We start from the raw sequence: 20813 nt of genomic DNA on the forward strand, positions 1-20813 counted from the left end.
TTCATGTTTACATGGAAGGAGCTGGAAAATATTCTTCTTAGTGAAGTATCTCAAGAATGGAAGAAAAAGTATCCAATGTACTCAGCCATACTATGAAGTTAATTTATAGCTTTCATAGGAAAGCTATAACCCAATTATAGCCCAAGAATATGGGGAAAGGGGAGAAGGGGGGGAGGATGGGTGGAGGGAGGGCGATTGGTGGGATCACGCCTATGGTTCGTCTTATAAGGGTACAGGTGAATCTTTCTAAATGTAGACGATAAATGTCTTAACACAATACTAAGAAAATGTTATGAAGACTCTGTTAACCAGTTTGATGAAAATATTTCAAATTGTATATAAAACCAGCACACTGTATCCCATGACTGCATTAATGTACATAGCTATCATTTAATTTAAAAAAAAAAAGAATCAAAGGTAATTCAATGGGAAAATAATAGTCTTCAACAAATGGTGTTGGAACAACTAGATAGCCACATGCAATAAAATAAACCTAGACACTAACTTTATTCCTTTTATAAAAATCAACTCAAAATTGACCACCAGAGACCTCAATATAAAACATAAAACTATAAAATATCTAGAAAATAAGACAGGAGAAAATTTAGGTGGCCTGGGTTTGGCAATGAGTTTTCATATAAAACAAGAAAAGTACCATCCATAAAAGAATTACTGAGTTGGACTTCATTAGAATTAAAACCTGCCTTTCAAAAAAGATTATTAAGACAGTGAAAAGACAAGCCACAGCCTAGGAGAAAAAAATGTTTGCAAAACACAGCTGAAAATATTTGAAATACATTTTCTGTTCAAATTATTCAAAGAAAAATACACACAGAGAGAACTCAAAATTCAGAAGTAAGGACTCAATTTAAAAAATGGACAAGTTTAAACAGATATGTTACCAAAAATGATATACAGATAGCAAAAAGCATACAAAAAAATGTTCAATATCCTATGTCTTTAGGTAATTGAAATAAGATACCACTACACACCTATTAGAATGGCTAAAATTTGCAGGGGGTGGGGAGGATTACTGTCAAATGATGGTAAGGATAAGGAACAATGAGAATAGGAATTTCTCATTCTTTGGTGGGAATGAGAAAAGGTATAACCACTCTGGAAAGCAGCTTGGCAGTGTCTTACAAAGCTAAACGTACCATGCACTCTCACCCTTACAATCCAAGATATTTCCCCTAATGAGCTGCAAACTCATGTCCACACAAATACCTGCATATAAACATTCACAGTAGCTTTATTCACAATTACTAAAATCCAGAAACAATCAAGAAGTCCTTCAAAAGGACAATGGATAAACAAACTAGTGTACCTTCCTATCAACACAATGGAATACTATTCAGTGATAAAAAGAAATGAACTTATTGAGCCAAAAAAAGTGATAAATAGGTAGAGCACGGGGGATTTTTAGGGCAGTGAAACTATTCTGTAGGACACTATGATGGGGGATACACAGCATTGATACCTATTTATCAAAACCTATAGAATGCATTATACAGAATAAACCCTAATGTAACCTCTAGGCTTTATTTAATAATAGTGTATCAGTGTTTGTGTATCAGTTGTAACAAATGCATTACACTCACCAAGATGACAATACCAGGAGATATTGTGAGGTGAGGTGGGAGTGTGAGGGAACCTTCTGTACCACCTGCCCAATAATATGTGAACATAAAGCTTCTCTGAGAAATAAATTCTGCTAATTTAAAAAACAAGCAACCACCCTCCTCCTCTTCCCCTCCCTTCTCTTCCCCTCTCCTCTCTTTTCTTTCTTTCCTTCTTTCCTTCCTTCCTTCTATTTCTCTCTTTCCTTTCTGGTTAGTTCTGCAATCATTCCTTTTTACCAATAAAGCTGGATTTATGTTTAAAAAAAAACAGACAACCACAGACTGAGAAAATGTTTGCAAATCAGATATTGGATAAAATAATTGAATCCAGAAAACATGAAGCATTCTGAAAACTCAACAGTAAGAAATAAAGCAGCAAAATAAAAATAGGGTCAATATTTAAAGAGGCAAGCCATTAAAATAGACAATCAACTTACAAGGAAAACATGGTAAGATGATCAACATTATTCATTATTAGGAAATGTGAGTTAATGCAAAAATAAAATACTACTACATGCCTATTAGAATGGTCCATATTTACTGAAAAGAAAATTACAATACCAATTTTGGGAAGAATTTAATGGAACTAGAACACCCACACATTGTTAGTGGGAGTCCAATATAATACAGCCACTTTAGAAAATGGTTTCGCTATTTCTTTTAAAAATGAAACATACGTTTGGAATATAACCTGGCAGTTCTATCCCTAGATATTTACCAGAGAGAAATGAAAACTTATGCTCAGACAAAAACTGGTAACAAAAGTGTATATGGGCTTTATTTATAATCATCAAAACTGGGAGATACCCCCAAGTCCTTCAACAGACAAATATATGAGCATCTTGTAGTAAGTGCATTAGACAATGGAGTGTAACTCATCAATAAAAAGAAAACTACCCATAAACACAACATAGATGAACCTCAAATGTGGTATGCAATGTGATAAACCAGATTCAAGACATTATCTACAGTATGACTCTTTTTACAACTTTTTTAAAGATAAAAATACCTACAGAAAACAAATCAGCAATTACCAGGATATAGGGTATAGGGAGAAGTTGACCACAAAGGGGCATGGGATAGCTTCTTGGGGTGACAGAAATCTTCTTTACCTTGACTTGGTTGGTAGTTATATAACCATATGCATTTGTCAAAACTCATAGAAGTTTACACTAAAATGTGTGAATTTTAATTATAGGCAGTATGCCTTAGTTAATATGATTTAAAAATGCATGCTTAAGCAGATCCTGAAGGAGACTGTGCCCTCTCAGCTGGACAGCAAGTTCTTTTTTTTTTTTTTTTTTTTGAGACAGAGCCTCAAGCTGTCACCCTGGGTAGAGTGTCGTGGCATCACAGCTCACAGCAACCTTCAACTCCTGGGCTCAAGTGAGTCTCCTGCCTCAACCTCCCAAGTAGCTGGGACCACAGGTGCCTGCCACAACGCCTGGCTATTTTTTGGTTGCAGCCGTCATTGTTGTTTGGTGGGCCTGGGCTGGATTTGAACCCACCACCTCAGGCATATGTGGCTGGCAGATTAGCCACATGAGCCACAGGCACTGAGCCAGCAAGTTCTTTCTTTACAGGAACTCTGAGTGGTACATGGTGCACACCCATGTCTTCTGTTTTCTACCCCTTGGGCCATGCAGATTCACTTTCCTGTACATATTTAGAAAGCACTTCCTCCCGGGCTCTAGTGAGCCGGTCTTCTTAGAGAAACTTAGAAGAGAGAAAAGTTTCTTGCAGATCAGAATCAATTATTAAGTCTGGCACAGTTTTATATTTAAAATAAACATAGAGGCCGTGCATGGTGGTCCTAGCACTCTGGGAGGGCAAGGCAGGTGGATTGCTTAAGCTCAGGAGTTCAAGACCAAGCTGAGCAAGTGTGAGATCCCATCTGTACAAAAAGAAAAACTGGCCAGGTGTTGTAGTAGGTGCCTGTCATCCCATCTACTTGGGAGGCTGAGGCAGGAGGATCTTATGAACCCAGGAGTTTGAGGTTGCTGTGAGCTATGATACCATAGCATTCTAGCCAAGGTGACAGAGTGAGACTCTGTCTCAAAAAAGGAAAAAAAAAAAAAAAAAAACAATTATGACACAATGATTTCCTTCTTGCCTCCTGATTTCTGGACACAGGACCCCAGAGGGTCCAGACAGCATCCACAGATTTTAGGTCTATTGGAGATACCCCAAAGCCCTGCTGGTGAAAATACACCCCTTTTAGGAACCAAGACCTCTAACCCTGCAAAGTTCAGAGCTGCATGCATACAGGAAACACAAATTCCTCCCATGAGTCATTGGCAATAATGTTAAGAACGGCCTCTCCTGATTTCACCACTTGTTTCTGAGACATCTATTGTTCCTATTGAGGTCACAACATTCCCTAAAATTCTCTATTTCAATGCATGCATGTACCACTTCTAGAGAACGTTGCCCCATCTGTGCGGAGTCTTTTTCTTAAACTGGGACTTCATCTATGCCTCCACCAGGCTATTCCAACAGCCTCTTAGGCTGAAAGCTTCAGAGTGGTAAGACATTGTAGCACATCTGGTAGATCCTGTGGCCATGAGTTCACTCCCGCATCTCTTTGGCCATAAACTTAGTTCCCTCGTCAGATGCCACAGATAACTATCTGACTACGTATGGTTTGTGGGTTGGAAAGGCAAACTTTCGATATCCATCCCTGGAAGAACAGAATGCTGGCTCTTCCAGAACAATGAAACCAATGCACTCAACTTGTCCCCATTGATCTCCTCAAAGAATGTCATCACCCCAGCTGCAGAGCATGCCTTCTGTTCATGGCAGGTTGAACATGCAGAAGAGACAGTAGCTGGATTGGGCATTTAAAATCTGACTCCATGACGTCTCAGCCTGGCGCAGCCACCATGTTTCTGCCACTGTGCCCACTTCATTCGTGTTACTAGTGTGCCAGCACTGTGGTAGCTACACATAAAACTAATGTCAGCTGCTGGAGTAATTTTATTTAATTGGTGACTTAATGCTTCTTCTGTGGAAGAAACCCCTGTTCTAAAGAGGAGCTATGTTGAGATTTGGGGTCTTGAGATATTAATGTCAACCCTTTCTCTAAAATTTCCCCAAATGTCTCAGAATTCCCCTTTCCCAGTATATAAAGTCACTGACCAGTGAACAACTGTAGACCCTTTGAGAAGCATACAGGATGGATTCCAGTGCCTACTCGTAGTGTTTCGCTGTCCTTCCAGTGGTGTCCTGACCACCTTTTCAGTAAAGAGGTCTAAAAACTAACCCCATGCAGAAACTGAGAAAAGATTGGTGTGTTTTGGGGCAGAGAATACCCCAAGCCTCCTGCTTCTCCACTCTTGTCTTCTGATAGTTTAAGCAACATCCTCTTTGGCTGTGCACTATTTTGACCTTAAAGATGTCATGTTCTATTAACCATATCTGCAGGTCATTTCTTAGCTGCACCTGTGCCTTCAACGGACCTTCTAATAGTCTTCAGACTGAAACCTTTGGAGTGGTGAGATATTGTAACACAAGTGGTAGACCCACAGTCATGGGTCCACTCCAACACCTCTTTGGCTATAAAGTTAGTTCCCTGGTTACATGGATAATTATCTGACTGCGATTTGTAGATTGGAAAGGCAAAACTGGCCAACCATTATGTTAATTATAGCCCAAGGCACCATCCTCCCACTTCTGAAGGTCAACACCAGGACCACCATCTCCCCTCTGCTTGAAGAGGGGAAGAGCTATCACCTACCCGACCATTAGTAACCTAGGTTTTGTGACATCCTCCCTGTTAACCCCAGTCTGCGGAGGACAGCCATACCTGAACTTCAGAGTAATTCCTTTGCCCCTTTCAGTAGTGCATTTCTAGTGGCCTTGGTGAAGAATGTGGCCCCAAGACTTTCTCACAGAACATAATACCCTAGTGATCTTTTAGCCTCAGATAATATATCCACTCCAGCATGCTCACTTCCCTGATTCATTCAATCCCTTCCTGTACCATCTGCCACAGAGCATTTCAATATCATTTGCTATGGGCCATTGCTTTTTCCAGATTTCTAAGAGTCACCTTAACAGGAGTTCACACTACCCTCTAGGTTCCTTTTAGGACATTAAGCCCTGTATTCCTCATCAGGCCTTATGCTCCATGCCCCTTTGATTTAGCACACTCAGAATTCAATCTCATAAGCCATGCAGCTCCCTAGATACAGAGGCGTTCCTTCTTCCTGACGCCACACACGTGCCCTACTTATTATGCTGCAACTCAATGCTGGTTATAGGCTGGCAGCTGGGAGAGCAAGTGGGTCAGCTCCTAAGAGGGTAACTGTTCCTTTGAGGGGAAAATATCTCTTATTGCTATCCTACATTGGATTTGGTGGGAGCTGAGGGGCCTGTAGATCTAAAGGAAGAGTATTGGGGCCCTTGGGCACGCTCCAATTTATGGAAATCTGGGGAATCATATTTTCCAGGGGCATCCATCCAGATGTTTCCCATCGTGTGTGTCAGAGTCCCGGGTTTTCTCAGTCAGGGCCCTGCTTACCAAACCTGCTTTCATTAAGAATTTAACCATCTCTGAAATACAGCCACTGTAATAGATCTTGGGTTTAATCTTCATCTTTTTCCTTGCTCCTTTGATGAGATAAGGGCTTTTCTTCATCTCAGATGAAGCTACCAAAGAGAACATCTGGCTCTAACTAATTAATACGAAATGATTCACTAATTGATCTTGGCCTTTCATTTTCTATCTACACAGAATCCACAAAACTTAGAAACAATGACCTACTTCCATTATCCTAATATTTATCATTCCCCCCATATTCCTGAATCGTCACACTCATCAGTGCACGCTCCTTCACTAGAGCATTTTCCCAAGTTGCCACATTAAAGTTCTAACAACTGGGGCCACTACTTTGTCCTAGAGTCTGCCATTGCTCCACAGGCCACCCGAAATGGAGTCGTATGCCAGCAGGACAGTGATGCTGTCACAAAACTCCATTTTACTGATGCTCTCCAGGATCCAACAGGGCCAGTTAGGAAGCAGAAGGATTACAGAAATGTAAATGATGAGTTGGGTAACAAAGTTTCTGGGGGGAAAAAAGAGAGGAAGTAGTCCTAGGCTAGGGGGAGTAAGTCAGATAGCATTGCCCATATGAGAAAGTCTCTGCCAGTTCATTAAGAAGCTCCAGAGCAAAGCTGCATTAGAGGGGTCCCATGCTGGGCACAAATTTCTAGGCTCTTGTACAATTGCCTTGCTTAGTTATTGGCTGTATATCACCCCCATGAAGAGCATGACCTCAGCTACCACTGCCTTTTAAATTTATTGGCTGGGGTTGTCCTAAGAAGAGTGTGACCTCAGTTCAAAAGCTGAGGTGGACCCCAAAGGAGCTAAAAGCTGGAGGCTGTCTGCAAACCACACTCCTCCCAGCTAGACGATGAATCCTTCCTTGAAGTAAGATCTAAGCATCACATTTCCTTGTCAATCATAGATAAGAATGTAAAAAATGTAAAGAATAAAAATAAAGCTCAAAAAGACTTAAAGCATTGAACATTAAGGCCTATAATAAAACAATAAAATAAGGAGTGTGGTATAGAAATAATAATAGGCAAATGGGTTAATGAAACAAAATTGAGTCTAGAAACAGAACTGCATTTATACTCTCAATTAATTTTTTAAAAGCAGTAATTTACTGCAGATGAGAAGGGAAAATCATTTCAATACATGGTGATTAAATAGTGGATAACCTTTTAGAAGAAAGTAAGTCTTAATCTCTACCTCAAACCTTACATAGAAATTATTTTTAAATGGATCAAAGACCAAAACCAAAAATCCAAAACCATATAGCTTCTAGAAGAAAGCATAAGAAAATGTCTTTGCAACAAATCAAAGATTTCTTAAACAGGACCCAGAAAGCAATAAACTATAAAAGGAAAACTTGATAAATTACACTACATTAAAATTTAAAGCTTCTGCTCATCAAAAAACACTGTAAAAAAAGAATAGAAAACTGACAAGCTGGGATAAAATGTTGCAACATATATACCTGATAAATAGCTCATGCCCAGAGAATATAGATAGAGATATATCAATAAAAAGAAAAAAATTTTAAATGGGCAAAAGTCTTGGACACTGCATGAGGGAATATATGTGAATGTCCAATAAGCACAATAAAAAGTTCTCAGCATCATTAGTCATTAGGAAAAATTCAAATTAAAACCACAATGAAATACCTTTATACACCCACTAAAATGACTAAAATAAAAAAGACTGATGATATTGAATGTTGGCAAGGATATGCAGCAACCAGAATACCCATGCATTACTGGAAGGAGTGTAAAAGGATACAAACAGCTTGGCAGTTTCTTTCAAAGTTAAATATACACCTACTCTATGATGTGACTATTGCTAGGTATATACCACCCAAGAAAAAAATGAAAACACATACCCACATGCAAACTTGTACAAGAATGTATTTAATAGCAGCTTTATTCATAATAGCCAAGTGCCAGAAATAATCCAAATGGCGAACCAGATGAGAACAGAGGATAAATGTAAGTTTATTAACACCACACAGTGTTACTCAGCAATAAAAGGAACTCCCTTCTGTTACGTACAATCTCAAAAACTCAATGCCGACAGAAGAATCAAGACATAAAAGAGTGTGGACTGTATCATTTCATTAACATGAAGTTCCAGAGCAGGTGAAACTAATCTACTGTGAAAGAAATTAAAGATGCAGTTGCTGCCACAGCAGAGAGCAAGTATTGACTGGGAAAAAACAAGAAGAAACTTCCTTGGGTGATCAAATATTAAGTATCTTAATAGGTGAGTGCTGCGTGCATTTGTCAAAGCTCATTAAACCGTGCACTTCAGATCTGTGCATTTTATTGCAACTAAATTCCACCACAGTGTTTTAAAAGGGGAAAAACACCCACAACCATACATACAATGTGATACCATGACAACTCACCAGAATGGCGAAAATGAAAAAGATATACAATACCAAGGGAAGGTAAATTAGCAAAAACACTTTACAAAGCAGTGTCAAAGATATACATGTACACACCCAAGGACACAACTATTCCAGTTCTGGGTACAATTCCAATAGGAATGTGTGTATGTGCATATATGTATATGTGGTGCTGACATCAACATTCTAATGCACATATATCCACCAAACAATATGTCCTAGAATGCTGATAGCAGAACCACTCAATGGTCCTCAATAGTAGAATGTATAAGTGGAGATAACGTTGAGCCACAAAGGCCAGGGATGTATATTGAACACTTCCATTCACGCACAGTGAAATAATGGGCAACATAATGCATACTGCTAGACACCCCAAAATCGCAGCAGTGCTGGAACAGAGCACAAGAAGCACTTCTTTAAGTTCCTACTTTGTTTCTTTTATCTTAATACCAGAAACACAGGTGTTTAGTTTGTGAAAATTCATCTAATTATATTTTTATTCATTCATCAAATAATACATTTATTATTTCTTCATATGCACCGTATGCAGTTTTCTGTATGCCTGCTATACTTCAATACAGTTTAGAAACTGAAAGTGGATTGCCTATTCTTACTGAAACATCCAAGGGTATGTCTGGATGAAGGGGAACAAATTCCCCAAAATTTAAAGAATCATCAGAAAAATCTCTGTGTGTGTCTGTCTCCCTCTACCCCTTCGTTCCTCCCTCTCCCCCTGTTTTCTTCTTCCTCTCTCTTTTCTAACATCCAGTCACCCCCTACTCTTCCCACCTCTCAGATCTCAGTAGTCTTAGCTTGGCCTCCTGTGTGAGGCTCTCTCTGTCAAGCAGCCCTCACCAGATGGTGACAAGATGACAACTCCAGAAAGACCATATCAACCTTCACGGCAGAAAAAAACATTTCTCTTTCTCAGTAATTCTAATAAATACCCAGGGATCCAGACTCATTGAACCTGCTAGATTGTGGGTATCACGCCTATGATTTTTCCTATAGGGGTACATGTGAATCTTTCTAAATGTTGAATATAAATGTCTTAACACAACAATTATGAGAATGACATGATGGCTATGTTGGCCAATTGGATGAAAGTATTTCAAATTGTATATGGAAACAATACACTGTATCCCATGATAGAATTAATGTGCACAAATATGATTTAATTAAAAAAAAAAAAGAACCAATCTCTGTAGCCAGGAAGAAAGAATAACTTAGCTCCATCACAGGCTCACCTTTGGAAACAGTCTCACCCAAATCCCATGAGCTGTAAGTGGAGAAGGGATGGTTTTCCTAAGGAAAATTCATTATTCCTATTATCAAATGAGTAAAGTATGGTACATCAAAAACTACAGACTCCACTCTTCTCCAGACCAGGTATGGGACTGATGAAATTCAAGAGGCTGGGTACAGCCTATCTTTCTTTATTTAGGTTTTTATTTCAATTTGTATTTATTCATTTATTTTTAATAGACAGAATTTATAGATATTCAGTGTACACTCTACACAACATGATGTTTTGAAATAAGTATACATTATTGAATGGCTCAAGAGAGCTAATTAGTTTGTCAGTATTTTGTTGAGGCTCTTTGCTTCTACGTCCATTAGGGATATTGCCCCACAATTTTCTTTTATTGTATTACCCTTGTCTGGCTTTGGTATTATGGTAATGCTATTCTCATAAAATAAGTCTGGAAGTGTTCTCTCTTCTTCAGTGTTTTAGAAGAGTTTGAGATGGATTGGTATCAATTCCATTTGAAATGTTTGGTAGAATTCAGCAATGAAGACATCAGGTTCTGGGATTTTTTTTTTCCTGGTGGGAGACTTTTCATTAGTGATTCAATTCTCTTAAGTGCTCCACTGGTAGGTGTTATGTGTTTAGGAATAGATGTTCCTAACGTTCAGCTCATGTCTACTCTCTTGGTACAAAGGTTAAAAGGCAAAACAATAAAAAATATAATAGCTACAATAATTTATCAAGAGATACATGATATAAAATGATGGGAGTTGTATCATTAAACAGATAAAATGCGGGAAGGTGGTGGAGTAAAAGTGTAGAGTTTTTTTAATGCCATCCAAGGTAAGTTATTATCAGCTTCAAATAGCCTATTACAACTATAAGATCTTAGTTTAAACTAATGCTTTACTTTAAAGTCTTGAGGATAGAGAGGGTCTTGGGAAATGTGCTCATCCCTGAGAAAGGCAGGGTGTGTATAGGAAGGCCAGGAGGAGCTGAGCCCTGCCCGCCCCCAATGGCTCATCCAAGATCCTGAGATGAACATCAGAAGATGTGGAGGGGCGGGTATCCTCTTCTCTTGTTAACATTGCACATAAATGAGCCCATAAATAATTAAAATTGTTATATCCTCCTAATGAATTGACATCTTTATCATTGTATAATGTCCTTCTTCATCTCATTTTATAGTTTTTGACTTAAAATCTGATTTATCTGATACAGGTGTAGCTATTCTTGCTTTGGTTTCTATTTGCATGAGAGAGGTGTATCTTTTCCTATCCCTTCCCCTGAATCTGTCTGTCCTTATAGGGAAGTGAGTTCCTCATAGGCAGTACATACTTGGATCTTTTTATCTTTTTAGTCACTCTATCTTTTTGCTGGAGGATATAATCTATTTAAATTCAAGGTTGTACACAAGTAGAAAAACAAATGCAGTTTCTCCTACTATATTCTCACTACATGCTTCTGACACCAGATGTGTGTGGGTTTTCTCCCATACATCAAGAAAGCAATTAATTCTGCTGCAGACACTAATTGAGTATTCTCCAATTCAGTTCCAACACTATACACCTAGAAATAGCATCAGATCCCACAGATGAAGGGCTCAGCACCCAAGACAGGCCCGTACTCCCAACGCTAACCACAAGCCCCACGTTATTTTACCTGTGATTCTCACCAACTGGCTATGTACATAAATCAGCATTCCCATGGCCCCCTCCTTGGGTTTGAATAATTTGCTAAAGCAACTCACAGAACTCAGGGAAGCATTTGCATTTACTGGTTTATTATAAAGCATACTTTAAAAGACACAAATAAACAGCCAGAAAAAAGAGATGCATAGGGAAAGGTCTAGAAGGGTTACAAATGAAGGACCTTCCATCTCCATGGAGATGGGTTAAGCCACCCTCCCTACACATAAATGTGTTTTGGTTTACCTTCTTGGAAACCCTGTGAATTCAGTCCTTTGGGGTTATTATGGAGGCTTGATTGATTAATCACTGGCCATTGGTTATCAAATCAACCTTCAGCCTCTCTCCTCCTCCTAGGAGGTAGGAGGAAGGGCTGTGAATTCCAACCTCTGAGCACATGGGTGATTCCCCCAACAACCACTTCCCAACCCTGTGATCTAGGAACTTTCCAAAAATCACCTCATTAGCTCAGATGTGATTGGAAGGGGTGTATTATAAACACTAAAAAGCTGTCTTTCACCTATACTGTTCTGAAGCTATTCTAGAGCCATTTTAGGATCCAAAGACACAAGACCAAATATTTTAACAAAAGATATTTTTACTGCTCTAAAACTATGAAATTACACAAGCGATGAGAGCTATAGAAAAACTAGGGAAAATGTTTTTACTGCTTGTCTACTAGGAAATTACACAAGTGATGGGAGCTATGAGCCAGGGACCACGGATGAAACATATATGTGTGTATGTGTGTGTATATATATCATACATATATCATAATATATATAACATACATATGATATATATAACATACATATATCATAATATCACAAAAGTAATTTTTGAGAGGCAAGGACTTACTACTGACATTTTGTTAATTATTTTTCTGGTTGTTTTGTAGATTCTTTGGTCTTGTCTTCCTTTCTTGCTGTGTTCCTTTATGAGTAAGTAATTTTCTCTAAAGATTTGCATTAATTCCTTACTTTTTATCTTTTATGTATATTGTAGGCCTTTGCTTTGTAACCATGAAGCATATAAAAAAAATCTTATAGTTAGAATAGGCTATTTAAATCTGATAATAACTTACCTTTGATGGCATAAAAAAAGCCTCTGCACTTTTACTCATCACCTCCTGAGTTTTATGTTTAATGATACATTTATATCAATTTATATCATGTATCTCTTAACAAATTATTGTAGCTATTATGATCTTTTATTATTTTGCCTTTTAACCTTTGTACTAAGAGAACAGACGTGACCTGATGACCTTCACGTGTCTGGGTGCAGATTGTTTGGCTTTCACTGAGTTTAAAAGTGGCTGATTTTCACTGATGAAGACATTTGCACCTATTTTTCTGGAGAATTGGATACCTTTTCTTCAGTAATATAACAGAATAAACATGTTAGGCTCAATCTGTTATAAAGTTCCTTATTTTTCTTGTCTAAATCATAGCACTCTATAGCACATTTTTTGAGCCTTCTCTCAAACTGAAGTCCCCAAGGAAATCTTCTCTGTCCCTGTACTTAACAGTGGAATTCACAGGGTTATTCAGGACTTACTGTTTAAGCCACAGGGGTTAAAAATCAGAGCAGCTCTAAGATGAAGGCCTGTAATATTAATAGCTTTCCTCACCCTGGTTGTCCTTATCTATTAAACCATGACCTAGTAATTACTTGAGTCCCAGAATACTATCTCAGAATACTCAGAAATATTAATATTTTGTTATCTCAAAATTCTTTTGCATTTCCCTTTGAAGTTACACAGTACCTGTATAATTTGAGGTGTTTATTTCTATAATGAGATCAGATATAGAGGAGAAACAAGATACTGAGATGAATGTCACAAGATGTGGAAGGGCCAGTATCCTTCTTTCTAGTCCCTTGAAGGGGCAGGGCTCAGCTCCTTCTGGCCCTCCTATATTCATTCTGCCTTTCTCAGGGGTGAGCAAATTTCCCAAGACCCTATCTATCCTCAGGACTTTAATGTAAAGCATTAGTATAAACTAGGAATGAGTGCCAGGGGCTGCTGATGAACGCACAACCCAACCAGGAAGGCACAGGGTCATCCACGGCTGGAGGCAACTCAGCACCTCAGTCTGTTCAGGGCATTTATTACGGCAGAAATACTATAATCTGGGTGCAGCATAAACAACAGAAGTGTATTTCTCACAGTTCTGGAGGCTGGGAAATCCCAGATCAAGGTGCTGGCAGATTCTGTGTCTAGTAAGAGCCTGCTTCCTGATTGATAAACAGCATCTTCTTTCTCATTGTGTCTTCACGTGGCAGAAGAGACCAGGAAGCTCTTTGGAGTCTCTTTGATAAAGTCCCCAGTCTGTTCACAAGAGCAAAGACCCACCTCCCAAAGGCCTCACCTCTGAATACCAGAGATCAGACTTCAGCATATGAATTTAAGGAGGGAGGGCACAAACACAGAGATCACAGTGCTCACAAATTCATTCAGGAGACCAGTCCTAAAAGGTCAGAAAACTGAACCTAAACGATCAGAAAAGCGACACTGGATCCTCAGGAGTTTCTCTAGGAAGGTTAGGGATGCATTGCCTACTGTACCTTTTGGAGGAACCACCTCCCTTGTCAATAGGGCAATCCCACCTTAACAGCCTCATTGAGGAATAGAAGGAAATAGTTCCCTACTCCACAGTTCTGGGCATATTTTATCTAAAATATTGTGTTTTGTCTCCTCTCATGCCTCCTCTGTGCATATCAGTGCCTGACACTAACATCTGTGGATAAACCACCAATTAAGGTAGAATGAAGTGGGGAAGGGGCTGGTATGTGTCAGACACCGTGCTGAATGCATCACTAGTGTTTTCCCTACAGTGACTGTAGGAGGAGTATTATCTCCAACAGGTAAGTAAAACAAGGCTCAAAGTAACAATGCCAAATACACGTTAGAGCGTCAGAACAGCAATCTAAGCACAAGCACACCTCACACATTTACCAACCAGCAACTATTTATGTTCCTTTCTAAGGGCCAGGCACTACTAGAGTGCAGGGATAAGCCAAAGGCACCCAGTGTAGATGCCAGTCAGCACTGGCCTCATGAAGTCCACTGGAGGACGGAGAAACAAAAAGGGAAGGCATAATTTGGATGTAGGGATAGGTGGAGGAAGGGAAGTCTGCTTTGAAGTTGGAGTTTTCAAACAAAATTTTATTAAGGTATCATTGACATGCTCTCCAAAATGTAAAATTGGATAAGGTTTAATAAGTGCTTACTCCCATAAAACCACTACCAAAATCAAAATTATGCATATATTCAACATCTCAATATCCTCAAAAGTTCCTCTTGCCCTTTTATGATTTTTCTCTCCACCCCTTCCTTACCCTTCCTTCCTTGATGGTTGGATGTTAGGCAACCAACCATCAACTATTCAGCTAAAAAAATAAACGATGGTAACTTTACATTTTTTTTATTTACCCGGGTAGAGCTGAAAAACATTCTCCTTAGTAAACTATCATAAAAATGGAAAAGTAAGCATCCGTTGTACTCAATACTAATTTTAAATTAGTTGATCAATATGTGGTTTTGTAGGCTCTGCCAGTTAACCCAGTCACCAGTCCCCCCAGTGTGTCTACTTGACTGGGCTAAGGGATGCCCAGATAGCTGTTGAAACATTATTCCGGGGCATGTCTGTGAGGGAATTTCCAGAAGAAATCACCATTTGAACTAGTGGACTGATACCAACATGAGTAGGTATCATCCAATTCACTAAGACCCTAAATAGAACAGAAAAGTAGAAGAAGGATGGTTTCAGTCTCCCTGCCGGAGCTGAGACGCCCATCTTCTCTTCAGACATCAGCACTTCTGATTTTCAGGCCTTCAGATTCAGGCTGATTATACCATCAGCTTTCTGGGACTCTAACTAGCAGACAGATCACAGCCTCCATAAACACATGAGACGGTTGCTATAATAAATCCCCTCTTACATTCATGCTTAGATCTATTTATGCCCTATTGCTTGTTTCTCTGGAGAACTCTGGAGACACACAGTGGTGCCCAGGCACATATCACAGTTTCCTATTTTCCAAACTTACAGAGATGCTTACTCTGTACATCTCCTACATAGACCACGAGCGCAAGTCAAAAAGTCAGCATCCAGGCATTGGGTAGGTAGAGTCAGGACAGTGAAGGGCCTAAGTGCAAACAAAATGTCAGGCGAGAGAGGAGAGCTGGCTGCACGTGTCAGAGCCCAGAGAGAGGAGAACTGGCTGCATGTGTCAGAGGCTCCCAGCAGGCCTAGGCACTGAGTCTAATGGCTTTGATCAAGGGCTGAGTGAGCATCCCAGATTCTATTCCCTCTGGCCACAAGCACATGATGGGAATTCGAAAAGAATTAGTGTAACCACAACAGAGGTCTGCCACAAAGAGTGGAGGAAGTCACCTGATTAGCCTCAGCCCCCTTTCTGCACCGAATTCTTATGTCACTGCGATCTCCCAAGCTAGCTTCTTTAGAAGTCAGAAATAGGTTTCACTTTTAAAAATAAGAATCTGAACTCAAAGAAAATCCACTCTTGTAGTTCACTTAGCATTTATTGTCCCCAAGAGAGTGGATTTGATCAGCTCTAATACCCACCACTCCACCAGAACTATTAGAATTACAGCTCAGCCATCATCTCGGCAGTGGTGGGCCGGCCCTCTGCCCACCCCACACATGGCTTCTTTTGTATCCATTTTACATAGAGTCAGACCCTGGCCTGATAGCTTAACTAATATAATACAAACTATTTCAATCAAAAGTCATTCAAATACCCCCAAACAGCATAGGAGGAGAGAGCTCATTGAGACCACCTGCATGAAAGTTGGCTCTGTGCTAGTGAGATAGGCAACTGGGTTTCATGGACCCAGTCTACCCTCCCTCTGCAGAGATCTCTCTGAGGCTATCTTGGTCTGAAGCTCTAAAGGCTGGGCTGCAAAAAGCAAGTAAGTTAGTTCAACTTTCAGGAATGAAAGGATGTGGGTCTTCAGAGGCCCATAACATACCCTCTGTTTTGCACAAAGTCACCCTACATCATTTATGGCACTAATGGATGCTCTAAGTTCCTAAGTAATTGGCAGGACTTCCTACCAGTTACCTGAGCCAAGCTCCTGAATTTTGTCAACCCATTAGTTGTTCAATGAACCTCTGGGCACAGAAGCATGCCAGCCCCAAGCTCCTGCCCCCTGATGTGGGTACTGAATGAGGACATAGCTTCTCTCTTGTTGTGACGTAACCACTGGAAGGAGAGCTGACTTCACACTTAAATCTCAACATGTGTCTTTACTTGTGGAGGAGACTGCAGGCAGTGCCCACCAGGAACCCCATTTGCAGACTTGCTGAGTAGGAGGCAAGTCTCGTGTGAGGTAGCAAGGATGGCACACATCTTAGTGTTGTCTTCCAGGAATTCATTCCCGACTGCCCCTTGTGCTAGCTGTACAACAAGATACACATCCTCATTGATTTACAGAAAAGATTAAAACAGCAGCACTTACTCTCCAGCTCTGAGGATGACAGCATGTGAAGAGCCTGCAAAGGGGCCTGGCATCGGCAGGTGCCGGCTGCCTATGAATTTTCCTCCCCTGCAGTCCCTCCTCCTCTTCTCTGTCCTCATGTATCTAAGCTGGAATCAGCCTACTGGTAGATGTCTGTTGTCTTGACCATTAAAGAAAAATGTTAAAAATCGGGATGGGCTGGGCACACATGATTCTGTGCACCAGACAGCTTGCTTCCAGTCTTCCACACCTCAGCTGGGGAAGGACAAAGCTGCTCAGGCCTCTCTCCCCTCTGCCTGGCACCACAGATATCCCCAAGCTGCATTAAACTGACATACAGCGTGTTCAGGGAGGCAGAGCCATGAGATTGATGCCTACAATGGGCAAGGATGAGAGGATTTCATCAACCCAAATGGTGCAGGGCTGAGAAGGATTCTGGAAATGCTGTGCACCTAGACACAAGGGCAGGACAGCCAAGGGCAGCTCTGAACACCTGCCTTACCTTGATCATGCAAAACAGATTATAGGCAAAGCAAGAGATTTTGTTCCATGCTTGCTGTGCTGACAGTGTTGAGGAGTTCAGGAAGCACAGAAGGATGAAAGACATTAAGCCATGGCAGGAGATCACTCTCCTTGTATTTTTCCCTCATTTCAGCTCTGCTATCTTTCCCTAACCAGCCAGAAACCACTTCCTCTCTTCCTATTCACAGTTATTTTTGTCTTATCAGGGGTCAGCAAACTATAGCCCAGGAGTCAATTTAGCCCACCACCTGTTTTTGTAAACATAGTGTTACTGGGAAGCAGCTATGCCCATTAGTGTCTGTGCCGTCTATGTCTGCTTCTGGGCTACAATGCCAGCACTGAGTGGTGGTGACAGAGACCTTAGGGCCTGCAAAGTCTAAAATATTTACTCTGTAGCTCTTTATAGGAAAGCGTTTGCTAACTTCTGTTCTTGGAAATAGATCACACAAACTGAGCCCAATCTGTGTTCCACAGACCACTGTAATTCTGGGACTTAGTGTAATGTTGTTTCAAAAAAGTGAGACAGTCTTAAAGTTTAATAAGTTGTGAGCTGCCTGGATTTTGTAAAGAAGTTTCTGGAAGAATTCTCAGAAGCCATATTGGGCTTATGTATTCTGTGAATCTTCAAAGGAAAGGGTATTATCGTCTAGGTGTATGAGCCTCCTGAGCCTGAGGCAGGAGCCTTATATGCTGCTGCCTGGTAAGGAAGCACCACTCCAAGGAGCAGGACAGAGGAAAGAGGGGAGAAGCAGAAAAAGCAAAGAGGGGAAATGAGGCTGCACTGCCAAGCTGGCTGCCACCCAATGAGGTGGTGCTGGCTCCTGGGCGTGCCATGTCTCAGGCTTGTCTGTGCTGAGGGGAGAAGGAGGAAAAGCCCCATCAGCTTGCAGGGCTACAGAACGGAGACCCCGGTGATGGCAGGCGGTGTCAGACACAGCTGCATGCTGGAGGTGAGGATCTGTGGGGTTGCACCTGTCAGCAGTCAGCACACATGCAGACCTGTTGGCTGGAGATGCTCAAATAAGAGGAATCTAAAGACATGCACATGAGTTCTGATCCAGAGAAACACAGAATTCTGGGTTTCCTACAGCCATTTGACCATGGAGTCATCTTTTTCATGAATATCCAATGGATTTGCCAGAGGGCACCTACCTTCCTCACAGTGGTCTAAGACTTACTGGGCTTCTCCATCTCCCTAAGTACCCCACATCTTGAAACCTGCCCCAACTCCTCTCAAACCCCTTCCAAAACGTGACCTCTTTTCAACATCAACCTCCCACCAACAGAATAGCTGAACATAGTAGAAATGACACACACTGCAGGATCCAACACCCAGGTTTGAACACTGGCTCTCAATTCCCCAGCTGGGAGAGCTCAGTCCAGTGGCTTCTAGAAGCTTCAGTTTCCTGAACTCTATTAGGGACTGACAGCACAGGGTAACATGAGGAATTATGAAGTAATGCAGTTAAAGGGCTACCCAAAACAGCTACACAATACATTGCAACTATTCTTTGTATTATTATTACTGCAGTGTTTAATATTGCTGGTCTTGCATTTTTACCAACTTCTTTCTTTCCTCAATTTCCCTGTTGTGCCCCAAATTCCCTCTTATCTCATTTTTGCATCTTTCCAAATCACATTTTGGTATTAATTGTGTCCTTCCCCAAACTCATATATTCAAATCCCAACCTCCAATTTGACTGTTTTTTGGAAATAGGGCTTTTATGGAGATAATTAAGGTTAAATGAGGTCCAAAGGGTGGGACCCTGATCAGATACGATTAGTGTCTCTATGAGGAGAGATACCAGAGAGCTCTTTCCTTCTATCTCCCTCTCCCTCCCATTCTCTCCTCCTTCTCTCCCCGCTCATTCATTTGCACACAACATGAAAAGTCCATGTGAAAACCTAGGGAGAAGGCTGCCATCTGCGAGTCAGGAAGCTCAGGTCCTCAACAGAACCTGAGCTTGTGGACCTTGATCTTTGAACTTTCAGCCTAAAGAACTATAAGACGATAAACCCAGTCTGTGGCAATCCAAGTGGATTCATGGATCTTCCCTATCTTGTCTTCCTCTTCTGATCTTGAAATGCAGCTTCTCTGCATGCTAATGCCCTTGTTTCTCCCTTCTCAATGCCCCCTCTCATTTTAATCTCATTCCTTCCGCTGACCTCACTTACCAGTACAACTCACAAATCCCTATCTCCAATTCTGATTTCTCCTCTGAGCTCTTAGAACCAAACTTTTGAAATCTCTGTTTGACATCTCTGTGTGAGTACCCCACAGGCATGGCTAAAATTGAATGCGTCCTGCCCTTCTTGATAGCCCTGTGATATCTTTTCCATTCTGCCAAGTCCATTGTTAAACAAAGGGGGACATAAAGAGAAATGGAGAGTTGTACAGAAGGATGCAAAGGTAGATAAAATTAGAGCTAACATTTAAGCACTTAGCCTATGTGCCATATACTATGCAAGATGATTAACATGGATCAGTTGTTTTAATTTGTGTAATCACTCCTGTTTTACAGATGAATAAATCGAAGAAAGGTTAAGCAACTTGCCAAGTTGCTTAGAGGGTCAGAGTCAGGAAGTGATAAAATTTAAGTTCACAAACCAGGCAATCAAACCCCTAGAACATGGCTTCAACCAGGTCACTAGACTTTGCTCAGCCAAACCTCTCTTCTATTTCGATAACCCCAACCCCACCCATGTCCTCCCTATACTTTTGACAGTCGATAAAATAACAACACATGTTCACACTGCCCGACTGCCTGCTTTCCTTCTTCTCTTCCCTCCTTTCCCATGATGGCCCACATAGTCTATTTCCAAAGTCTAGAACATCCATACTTCCCCTTGAGAACTGACACACAGTGGCACAGTATGTATGAAGCCATCCCTCACTCCTCCAGGCAAAATTCATCAGTTCTTCCTGTGCTCCCTCCAGCACATTTTATTTTCACCGCTATGAAAGCACCTATTTCTTAGTCTGCTATTGAGCTCTATGTTTGTCTTCCCTGCTGGATCACTAGCTTCAGGCAGCAGGGACTTGACTAGCTCATTTCCATGTGTGGCACGCATAAGACGGCACCTGCCATGGGGCAGGAGGTCAGTAAGTAGCTGCGACTGAGGTTAAATTGAGCTCAGGACCTGCCAAGATTTTTTTTTATTATTATTAGTGAGATGAGAAGGAGCCTGGGAGCTATGAAGGAGCTTTATACCTGTGACCAGGAAATAAACTGGGCACCTGGGAAACCTCAACAAGAGGGGAAAAGTTGCAAAAATGGGAAGTATTGTATCCCAACT

This window comes from Otolemur garnettii, unplaced genomic scaffold (genome assembly GCF_000181295.1).
Source record: "Otolemur garnettii isolate 467f Iridium unplaced genomic scaffold, OtoGar3 scaffold00008, whole genome shotgun sequence".
In the NCBI taxonomy this organism is placed as follows: Eukaryota; Metazoa; Chordata; class Mammalia; order Primates; family Galagidae; genus Otolemur; species Otolemur garnettii.